At 41.9% G+C, this 12,014-nt stretch overlaps 1 long non-coding RNA gene across 1 annotated transcript; it reads right to left on the bottom strand.

The window, feature by feature from the left end:
* Positions 1-10,053: 10,053 nt before the first annotated feature.
* LOC133569955 (uncharacterized) lies at positions 10,054-11,112 on the bottom strand. The gene is made up of 2 exons (XR_009810001.1): positions 10,524-11,112; positions 10,054-10,452 (listed from the first exon to the last, which is right to left on the bottom strand). It is a non-coding gene; the product is annotated as an uncharacterized LOC133569955 (long non-coding RNA).
* Positions 11,113-12,014: the final 902 nt, after the last annotated feature.

The raw sequence follows: 12,014 nt of genomic DNA, 5'->3' as shown, positions 1-12,014 counted from the left end.
TGCATCATGGGAAATGTTTCGGCCGTCTATCGTTGCTCGGTTATATCATATTTCCACCTCGACGTCTCGTCACTGTTGACCATAAAATAAAATGTTTGATTTAATCGAATGGATGAATCACATTATTTAAAAACATTTCATTAATTTTTTTGTCTCCTGTAAATAAACATAGACATCTTATAAGTAGACGCAGCATTGGCTGCTGTGACGCGAGAAATTGGGCCGCCATCTTGAAGTGGTGATGAGCAGCCTAAACTGACAGTTGACAGCTAGAAAACAAAGATGGTGTTCAGCGTTTTCCTGCTCAAATGAGCGGACTGTTGAAAATAGGAATCGGGGAATTACTTAGATTAATTAATATTTAACATTGACGTACTATTGGTTGTCAATCCATCCATCCATTTTCTTCCGCTTATCCTAAATCAGGTTGTGGGGGCAGCAGCCTAAGCAGGGAAGCCCAGACGCTCCTCTCCCCAGCCACTTCGTCCAGCTCTTCCCGGGGAATCCCCAGACGTTCCCAGGCCAGCCGGGAGACATAGTCTTCCCAACTTGTCCTGGGTCTTCCCCTTGGCCTCCAACCGGTCGGACGTGCCCGCAACACCTCCCTAGGGAGGCGTTTGGGTGGCATCCTGACCAGATGGCCAAACCACCTCACCTGGCTCCTCTCCATGTGGAGGAGCAGGAGCTTTACTTTGGGCTCCTCCCGGATGGCAGAGCTTCTCACCCTATCTCTAAGGGAGAGCCCCACCACCCGGCGGAGGAAACTCATTGCGGCAGCTTGTACCCGTGCTCTTGTCCTTTTGGTCATAACCCAAAGCTCATGACCATAGGGTGAGGATGGGAACGTAGATCGACCGGGAAATAGAGAGCTTTGCCTTCCGGCTCAGCTCCTTCTTCACCACAACAGATTGATACAGCGTCCGCATTACTGAAGACGCCGCACCGATCCGCCTGTCGATCTCACGATTCACTCTTCCCTCACTCGTGAACAAGACTTTGAGGTACTTGAACTCCTCCACTTGGGGAAGGGTCCCCCCCCCCTACCCGGAGATGGCACTCCACCTTTTTCCGGGCGAGAACCATGGACTCGGACTTGGAGATACTGACTCTCATCCCAGTCGCTTCACACTCGGCTGCGAATAGATCCAGTAAGAGCTCAAGATCTTGGCCAGATGAAGCCATCAGAACCACATCATCTGCAAAAAGCAGAGACCTAATTCTGCAGCCACCAAACCCCTCAACGCCTTGACTGCGAATAGAAATTCTGTCCATAATAGTTATGAACTGAATCGGTGACAAAGGACAGCCTTGGCGGAGTCCAACCCTCACTCGAAACGTGTCCGACTTACTGCCAGCAATGCGGACCAAACTCTGACACTGATCATACAGGGAGCGGACCGCCACAATAAGACAGTCCGGTACCCCATACTCTCTGAGCACTCCCCACAGGACTTCCCGAGGGACACGGTCTAATGCCTTCTCCAAGTCCAAAAAGCACATGTAGACTGGTTGGGCAAACTCCCATGCACCCTCAAGGACCCTGCCGAGAGTATAGAGCTGGTCCACAGTTCCACGACCAGGATGAAAACTACACTTTTCCTCCTGAATCCGAGGTTCGACTATCCGGCGTAGCCTCCTCTCCACTACACCTGAATAGACCTTACCGGGAAGGCTGAGGAGTGTGATCCCACAATAGTTGGAACACACCCTCCTGTTCCCCTTCTTAAAGAGAGGAACCACCACCCCGGTCTGCCAATCCAGAGGTACCGCCCCCGATGTCAACACGATGCTGCATAGTCTTGTCAACCAAGACAGCCCCAAAGCATCCAGAGCTTTAAGGAACTCCGGGCGGGTCTCATCCACCAAGGAGCTTTTTAACTTCCTCAGCAACCTTAGCCCCAGAAATAGGAGAGCCCACCACATATTCCCCAGGCACTGTTTCTTCATAAGAAGACGTGTTGGTGGGATTGAGGAGGTCTTCAAAGTATTCCTTCCACCGATCCACAACGTCCACAGTCGAAGTCAGCAGAACACCATCCGCACCATACACGGTGTGGACAGTGCACTCCTTTCCCTTCCTGAGGCGGCGGATGGTGGTCCAGAATCGCTTCGAAGATGTCCGAAAGTCATTTTCCGTGGCTTTCCTTGATATAAAGACTTTCAGGTGTTTATATATGTTTAAGTATTTGGCAGATGCTTTTATCCAATGCGACATACATAAAAAATACATATAAAACAATCACTGTAAACATGATCATTTAAGGAAATAATGTAATACAAAATATCAATACAAAGTGTCAACACAGAATAAACTCTCTGCTGCTGCAGCAACAGATATACAGTCTATAGGTCCCTAATATATATCGATATCTAATTTGTTCATACATTCTTTATGTAGGATATACGCATGTATATATAAACTCATCATATTGTTTCTTCAATTTAAAAATAGCCGACCGTTTTTCCCCCTTCTCTGGGATTATATTCCCAGTTATGATTTCGGACGTCTGGTCATTTATATCCAAAGGCGTAGAATTGGGTAGGGACGCTAGGGACACGTCCCTACCAATAACCAGCCGCTACTGTGTAGTCACTATCAATACAAGCGCTGCCCGTAATGTTTAGTCAATGATTATGGCACAAAAAGGGTTAAATGTCGGTCCCTGCTAGAAGTCCCTCCTCTAACCTAAATATCACTCCCTGATTGATTGCCGCTTTCAAGCTAACTTACGTGTGATTGGCTGTCCCCGCTGTCACTCCTTCTGCTTGTAAAAGCTAGCCGACATGCTAGTTGCTAGCGAGGGAGCAGAAGCAGTTAATGCATTCAAGGCTGATCTTTTAAATCAAGACTGGCAAAATGTTTTTGTGGAGGATACTAATGAAGCATATGATACATTCCTGGATATATTTCTGACACTTTATGACCATCATTGTCCAATGAGAGAATATAAGCAAAATACTAAAAAGAATGAGAAACCATGGATAACAAGGGGTTTAGTAAAAGCCTGTAAAAAAAATAGACTTTACAAGGAATTTATTAAGAATCGAACAAAGGAAAATGAGGACAAATATAAAAAGTATAAAAACAGATTGACATGTATCATGAGGCTGCAACAAAAAAAACCTATTATGAACAATTGCTGCATAAACATAAAAATAATATCATTGAAACCTGGCATGTGCTTAATACTATGATTAAAAAATCTAGCAATAAGGATTTTACAGCATATCTGGTAAAAGATGACAACTCAATTATTGAAAATATAGAAGAAATAGCTGAGGAATTCAATAAGTTTTTTGTGAATGTTGGCCCAAATTTGGCAAAAATTATAATTTAAAAATGAAGCATGAGAAAAAGTTCAAGCCTGTATCTCACATAAACAATTCAATGTTTCTTGGTGGAGTTTGTGAAAGTGATGTGTCAGAAGTGGTCAGAAAGTTTAAAAATAAAAAATATGTCTGTGCTAACAACGTGGATATGTCACTTGTTAAAGAAGTGATGGATTGTGTCCTGAAGCTGTTTACTTATATATGCAATAAATCTTTATCAACTGGAATTTTTCCTGACAAAATGAAAATCGCAAAAGTTATTCCAATTTATAAAAATGGTGATGAACATATGGTCTCAAATTACAGACCTGTGTCCTTAGTACCTCAATTTGCAAAAATTCTTGACAAGTTTATTGACAAACATGAGCTATTGAATGAGCATCAGTATGGCTTCAGGAGTAATCCATCTACATCCCTCGCAGTGATGGACTTTGTAGAAAACATAGCTACAGCAATAGAAAAAAAGCAACACACCGTGGGAGTATTTATTGACTTCTGTAAAGCTTTTGACACAATCCATCATTCCTTACTTCTGCAGAAATTGGAAAACTATGGCATAAGAGGTGTTTCGCAACAGTGGTTAAGTAATTATTTAAGTAACAGATATCAATATGTGGAAATTAATAAGACTAAATCACAACCAAGAAGAGTAACTTGTGGGGTTCCACAAGGCTCGGTATTGGGACCTAAGTTATTTATACTTTACCTAAATGATATTTGTTCAGTATGTAATAAATTAAAATGTATTATTTTGGCCGATGATAAAAATGTATATTGTTCAGGAGAAGACTTGAAGGAAGTGTTGAGGATAATAGAGGTTGAGTTAATTCAGCTAAAAAAAATGGTTTGATATTAATAAGTTATTATTAAATGATAAGAAAACTAAATTCATGGTGTTTAGTGGTGCAAGGACAAATTGTGAAGCAAAATTAAAATTAAATCAAGTGGAAATTGATAGAGTAAATGAAACTAAATTCTTGGAAATAATAATTGATCATAAACTGTGTTGGAAACCGCATATTGAATATATAAAGGGAAAAATATCCAAATCTATTGCTATTCTTTATAAAGTAAGACACATGCGGAATAAGACATGCCTGCATATGTTGTATTATTCTTTTATTTTTCCATATTTAACATATTGTGTTGAAATTTGGGGAAATATTTATAAAACAAACATAGACCCAATAATAAAACTTCAAAAAAGGGTAATTAGAATAATACACAAAGCGTGCTACTATGAACATACCAATCCATTATTTATGAGTTCAAATGTATTAAAATTTTCAGGCATTGTGTTTTTAAAAACAATGAAAATTATGTTTCGAGTAAAAAACAACAGCCTTCCAGCTTGTATTCTCTAGCTATTTCATTTAAGAGGAGAAAACTATAATTTACGGGGATATCGATTTTTGAAATAGGTAAAGCGAGAACAAATATAAAATACAAATGTATTACAGTTTTAGGAGTTAAATGGTGGAAGAAGCTCAGTGATGAGCTGAAGACATGCACTTCTTTTGTAAGGTTTAAGAAAACATTGAAAGGTGAAATAATTGAAAACTATAAAATATAGTAACAATTACTTTCATCCCATTGATTTTTTTAATTTATTTTTTTACGTTGATGTTCCAGGAAATCTAATCTTCAGTGAAGGTATAGGATAGGCAAATATAAAATTTGGCTTCAGCCTATTTCTTTTTTGGTCATTCTTTTTCTTTTCTTTCGTGTGTAAATGTGCATAATTGTATACACATAACATGTACTGTAAAACTGATCACACAAAATGGTTGATTGATTTGATTGATCATATGACCGAAATAAACTTATTTCATTCATTCAGTTCATTTATGTTTGTTTACGATGTTGTATTACATGAATGTATTTCTGATGTTGTTGATGGACAGTAGGCTATGTTAATTGACAGTATGATGCACAGTTGCACTACAGCCCTACACTAAAGAGTAAAGATGAGAACTCTTCCAAGTTGTCTCCTTTGCTTTCATTTTAGTTGCTTTACCCTATAACATCTGGATGACGTGAAATTATGATTGCTAATGTAAAAAAAAAAAAGTAAACTTTCAGAGTGCTGCCTTGGAGCACTTTTGTGTCCCCACCAATCTCAAAATCAAACCTACTCCCTTGCTTATATCATATAAGAATATTCTATTACTGTTAAGCATACTATGAATAATAAAACATGTGTCCTTTATCATAGTTACACGTATGACGAATAATCGCGTGAAAATCAGTGGTATTCAGTTAGGTAGAAAATGGATGGATGGATGGTGCGGATCACCACTCCAAGATGGCGGCCCCGCGTCTCGTCTGCGCCAATAGGCAGTAGCGTTCGATGCTGTGTACTCTTATAATATGTCTACGTCCATCGCTGCTCGGTTATATTGTATACGTCTCATCACTGTTGACCATAAAATAAAATGTTTAGTTTAATGAAATAGATCGGTCACATTATTTAAAAAAAAAACATTTCATTCACTTTTCAGTCTGCAGTAAATAAATAGCTAGTGGGTTAGTCTTAGGCTTCACTTTGGCAGAGGGGTTAGTGTGTCTGCCTCACAATACGAAGGTCCTGCAGTCCTGGGTTCAATCCCAGGATCGGGATCTTTCTGTGTGGAGTTTGCATGTCCTCACATTTGAAACGAATAAAATGATACAAAACATTTTGTAAGACTCAAACTTTCATAATATTCTCCCTGCTGAGTAAAAGAAAATACATAATTATCTTTAAAATGTTTTGTATCATTTTCCATCCATCCATCCATTTTCTACCGCTTATTCCCTTTCGGGGTCGCGGGGGGCACTGGCGCCTATCTCAGCTACAATCGGGCGGAAGGCGGGGTACACCCTGGACAAGTCGCCACCTCATCGCAGGGCCAACACAGATAGACAGACAACATTCACACTCACATTCACACACTAGGGCCAATTTAGTGTTTCCAATCAACCTATCCCCAGGTGCATGTCTTTGGAAGTGGGAGGAAGCCGGAGTACCCGGAGGGAACCCACGCATTCACGGGGAGAACATGCAAACTCCACACAGAAAGATCCCAAGCCTGGATTTGAACCCAGGACTGCAGGACCTTCGTATTGTGAGGCAGACGCACTAACCCCTCTGCCACCGTGAAGCCCTTTGTATCATTTTATTCGTTTCAAATGTGACTTTTTTTGCATTAAAAAAGTATTTAGTACATTTAATGAAGTTCTAAACGGCCTTCATGATTGGCTTAATTCACCGAAAACGATCTGAACTCGCTCGCAAGGAACACTATTTGTTGTAGTTAATATAGTTAGCCGCTAGATGTCAGTGTTTCCATTTAATATTTTCTCTAAAACGTAATTGGCCATTTTATAAGTTACACCCGCACAGTCTAATACCCAAACCAACACAAGAAAAACATCACTGTTTGCCTGATGAGATAAAAAAAAGATACAATATTTTTTATGATTATAGTTTGCACTGCCTCATGCACATAGGTGTTTCTAGTATTTTGACCCTTGCGACAAAAATATTAGAACCGTGCCCACGCTGTTGAGCACCATAATGTGTTCAAAACAAACGCGTTGATTGCTGTCAACATGACCTCCGGTTTCAGACCTGACCCCAACCCTGTAAACAATACAGAGCCACCTGCTGAAGTACCCCAACTGTGTAAACAATACAAAGCAACCTGCTGAAGTACCCCAACTATGTAAACAATACAAAGCAACCTGCTGAAGTACCCCAACTATGTAAACAATACAAAGCAACCTGCTGAAGTACACACAAACAAGACACATGACAAGAAAATTCATGTCTTTGATGACTTAATTACATCTGAGTCTCAAAAAATTACAAAATGTTGTCTCACTGTTATGAAATGCCTCACATAGAAATAACTTAACAGCTTTGTTCTCTCATTAATTCAATATTTTTCCATGAAACTATGACTTTTTCAAACTAGATTTCTATTTTATTAATTTTTTATGCATTTGAAAATATTACATTTCATGTATTCGTAAAATATTTTTTTTATTAGCGCATGCTTAGAATTTCCGCCGGGTCAAACCCGTTTCGCCAAATAATTAGCATATGTCTAGAATTTCCGCCGGGTCAAACTCATCAGGTCACTAGTAGCACTTCACCTGTCATCATTTTTAAAATAGAGGAGACTGATTTCAATATTTTGAAATCACATAAAGGGAAGAAGATTAAGAGCTATTCAGTAGGATTTAAGGTCCAAGCTATTGAATATGCTAAAGAGAACAGTAAGCAGCTATGTTTTATTAATATACCGTAGCTGCGTGTGTCAAATATGAGTCATTAAATGACTCCCGCCTCCTGGTGGTAGAGGGCGCTAGTGATCCTTCTTGTGACTACTCGGCTGCAGAAGAAGTGACAACAAGCAGGAAGAGTGAGCAGCGATCGTTTATTTTTTCCTCTCGCTTGCACTTTTAACATGGAGGATTACATATCTAAAATAAAACAGTTTTCTAAACTGGACTTTCAATCGAAGCAGGAGGTAATAAAAAAAGATCTCCATCGAGACAGACTGACTTTTAAAACTGAAGAAAGATAAGGAAGACTTCTATAAACAAGTTATCGATGCTTTTGATCAGAAGGAGCTGCGCATGGACTTCATTTATAAGTAAAGGTAAGATCATAATAAAACAATTTTTATTAAATGTGCTTTTCATGATGGTATCCTTACGTCACACTCAAATTTTTAAGCGCAGGCCTAAATTTACCGCATGCCTTTGGTAAGCGCCGGAGTGAGAAGAGGTTTTTAATTAATTAGTGCCCCGGCTGCTGTTCAAGGAAATACGCTAGTCAGTCACCGAGCGAATTACTTGTTAGCCACGGCTCCAGCACCGGCAACAACACACTCCTGCTGTAGTTATGCTCTGCTCACGGCGGGTTGATGAGGTCATCAAGCGTCGCCAGTAAACCTCTCATGCTGTAGAGGTGAGCGTGGAGGGGCTGCTGACTGGGAGACGCAGCTGCTCTGTACTTCTCCCTACGTCCGTGTACCACTCCGTACAGAGGGGTCTTAAAAAGTCATACTTTTTAATTTCCAAATATTACATTTTAAAGCATTTATGGGCCGATAATATCGGCAGTCCGATAATATCGGACATCTGTAATTACAAATTTTTCACAGTGCAAAAAAGTCGAACTTTCTCAAAAAATAGTTTTTAATAATGTAAGATTACTATTTTATAGGTAAGGATCTGACTTTCTTTGTACAGGAAGGACACACATGTGCAGATGAAATGAAAGTGTTACATGTCAGGACGTGTAGAAATGTCGGTTATGAAGGTGAATAACTTGACTTATGAATGAAATGAAAGGTGCAGACACCTTCCTGCGCCCACTCACTGTGACTCCTTAGGGAGCCTCAGTAGCAGAGAGGTCGACTGGAAGCTGCGTCTAATCGTCAGTGACGTTCTTATCTGGCTGAGCTGCTGCATATTCATAACGCTGCATGCAGAAAGAAGCCAGCCAGGATACCAGGACATGAGAGACTCCACTTCTGCTATTGGAAAAAACATTTCTGAAGCTCTGCCGGCTGTGTGTCTGCCTTGTGATGCTTGCGAATGCAGCGTTGCCACGGCGAGGAGATACAAATATTATAAGATCATATCAGGCTCTGCGTGATAAGAGTGAAGCTCAGGGCGGATGTTGTGGGGGCGGTGTTGGTGGTGGTGGGGGGGGGGGTTGGGGGGTAATGAAAACAGTCTGCAATTTGGTGATACCGGTCATGTGTGTTTGTTGCAGCATTTTTCAAAAAGCCAGCGCCAGATGACAAGCATCACCCCGGAATGCTGATGAGTTAAAGAACCCCTCGCAGGTTGGACTTTACACCTCCAACAAACGTTATTTCAATGTCCTCCATGGTGCTAACAGGACTTTTTTAATGATTTTCTAAAGGTAACAAGTGTCCAGAGAGATTGTTCATGAGCACCATTTTTCCCAAAAAATTCATCACCTCCCTCACAGGGGCGGTATAGCTCGGTTGGTTGAGCGGTCGTGCCAGCAACTTGAAGGTTCCAGGTATCTCTTATGAGTGTCTGCAATGATATTGCAGTCTACACTTATCTATTATGTGTGACTGCCATCATATTGCAGTTTACACATATCTCTTATGTGTGACTGCCATCATATTGCAGTCTACACGTATCTCTTATGTGTGACTGCCATCATATTGCAGTCTACACGTATCTGTTATGTGTGACTGCCATCATATTGCAGTCTACACGTATCTGTTATGTGTGACTGCCATCATATTGCAGTCTATACATATCTCTTATGTGTGACTGCCATCATATTGCAGTCCATACATATCTCTTATGTGTGACTGCCATCATATTGCAGTCCACACATATTTCTCATGTGTGACTGCCATCATATTACAGTCTACACGTATCTCTTATGTGTGACTGCCATCATATTACAGTCTACACGTATCTCTTAAGTGTGACTGCCATCATATTGCACTCTACACTTATGTCTTATGTATGACTGCCATCTACTAGTCACACTTATTTCACCATGTACCAAATAAAATACATTCTAAGTCGGTAAGCACGACCAAAATGATTCCGTATTTTAGGCGCACTGTCGAGTTTTGAGAAAATGAAAGTGCGTCTTATAGTCCAAAAAAATAGGTGTGAACGACTTTTGCCGTCGTCGCTTGGGTTCTATGGACCACTCAGGAAGGACATTGCTTTTGAGCAGGTTTGACTGTTTTATTTTTTCAAATAAAGCTTTGTCTTCAAGTCGGATCGCTTTTCAGCTGCTCCTCTCCTTCTGCTCGCTCACAGTCCGCTTTTCAGCTGCCGTCCTCGTCGTCCTCGTCTGCTCTTTGTTTCCGTTCCTCGGTCGTTGCTGCCGATCTCTCCTCCTTCTCCCTTTTATACATAGTGAGGAGATCAGTTAATTATGTACTGGTGCGCGATCCACACACCTGCACATGATTGCGGCGTCGCTCCCTGCACGCCCCGCCTCTCCGCTCGGCTGCAATCTCTGCCTCTTTGCCGCCATCTTGGGCCGGGCTCCAGCATGCCCTGCCGCTCCGTCGGACCGTTGGCTCCGCCTCTCCACAATAGGGTAATCATTTGACAGCACTAATAAACACACAATAATGTGACCTGTTAATCCTTTTGTGTGACGGATGTGTTATTTTAAGATGTCCCACTTTGGACGCCCCTGCTGATAATGTCGCGTTTTTAGCCGCCTGTTTGTTTCTTCAGCTCATTAGCTCCGGCCAGTGACGTGTGAGGTGTTCACGGAGGACGTCAGGACACCTTGCAAAGGCTGATGGATTGCACCCGGGAAAGAGGATCCGGTGGTGGCCAGAGGTCTTTCCTGCCGCCCGCTTCCTCCCAGTGGCAACCACAGCCTTCATGTTGTGCCAACAAAGAGGCCTCAAAAAAAAGTTAACACAAAAGCGAGGCATTCCACCTGCATACTTAATACCTCGCCACGGCCCAGACCTGTAAGTCGGACTCGTAAATCCTCTTTATGAGCGTATCAAAGAGAATGGTAGGATCATGCGTGCCGGAGAAATGAGCATGTGATGCTAGCTCTTTAGCTTGCGGGCGTGCAGGCTAATTAAAGGCTTTCAGTGGCCCCTCCCCATTTTTCCACAAAGGGTTGTTGGGGGGGTACCTGCTCCCAGATGAAGCACACCTGTCCTCTTTAAGCAGTTGTTGTGGTGCCCTCCAGGGTCTGCAGATGTGAAAGGAGTCTTAGTCGTGACAGGCAGCACACAACCGTCGACGGAACCTTCCACATTCTTGAAGTGATGTCATCGTTAAATTAAATGTTTCTTCATTTTCAACCAATCTTGCTCAGATTTGAAGCGCATCTACTTGTCCGTTTACTAAACGCGTGCGCCGATTTTGATGGGTTTTCAACTGAACACCATAAAGCTATAGCAGGTGTTATGTAGGGCTGTGCGAGAAATTTCAAGTCCACCTGTCAGAGTAATTGTTTGTAAGTCATCACAAAACTTTGTGTTGCATTGAGTTCAGCTCGCCCTGTGAGAGGACAACAGCTGTCTTTGATCCTACCAAGCAAAAGGCTTGTAAAAGTCCAGTGTGCGATGGGAAGTGACATGAAGGTGTCGGTTTCTTTTTTCTACTGTAATCCAAGAAGATTTTGTCTTGACCCGAGATATACAAAGCGGAGAGGAAGCAGGGCCTGATTCCCCTCCTGGCACCTTTTCTTTCAACTGTTTTACGACCTTTTCTGTGAACTGTTCTGTAACCAAAGGCGACGGTTGTTTACGACCCCCCTCTTTTAGAAACGGCTGTTGCCATGTGTGATAGTTGCTTGCTGTCGTGCGGGTTCCCAGGACCACCCAGGAAGGACGTCTTTTTAGCAGGTTTGACTCTGGTTTATTTTTCAATAAACTAGCTTTAGTGTAGATCGGATCACTTTTCAGCTGCTCTTTTCCACTGATCCCTCACGGTCCGCTCTTTCAGCCACGGTCGTCGTCGTCCTCTTCCACGGCTCGCTCTCTGTCGCTCTTTGATAGCTCTTGCTCTTCATCTGCTCCTTCAGGCTCTCCAACTCCTTCTTCCTCGATCTCTCCTCCTTCTCCCCTTTTATACATCATCAGGAGAAATGTTAATAGTTTCCCGGTGTGTGAGCCACGCACCTGAATTAGATTGCGCGGGGTTGC

The sequence above is a fragment of the Nerophis ophidion genome, linkage group LG01 (genome assembly GCF_033978795.1).
Source record: "Nerophis ophidion isolate RoL-2023_Sa linkage group LG01, RoL_Noph_v1.0, whole genome shotgun sequence".
NCBI classification, from domain to species: Eukaryota; Metazoa; Chordata; class Actinopteri; order Syngnathiformes; family Syngnathidae; genus Nerophis; species Nerophis ophidion.
This window is presented reverse-complemented; position numbering and strand designations above follow the sequence as displayed.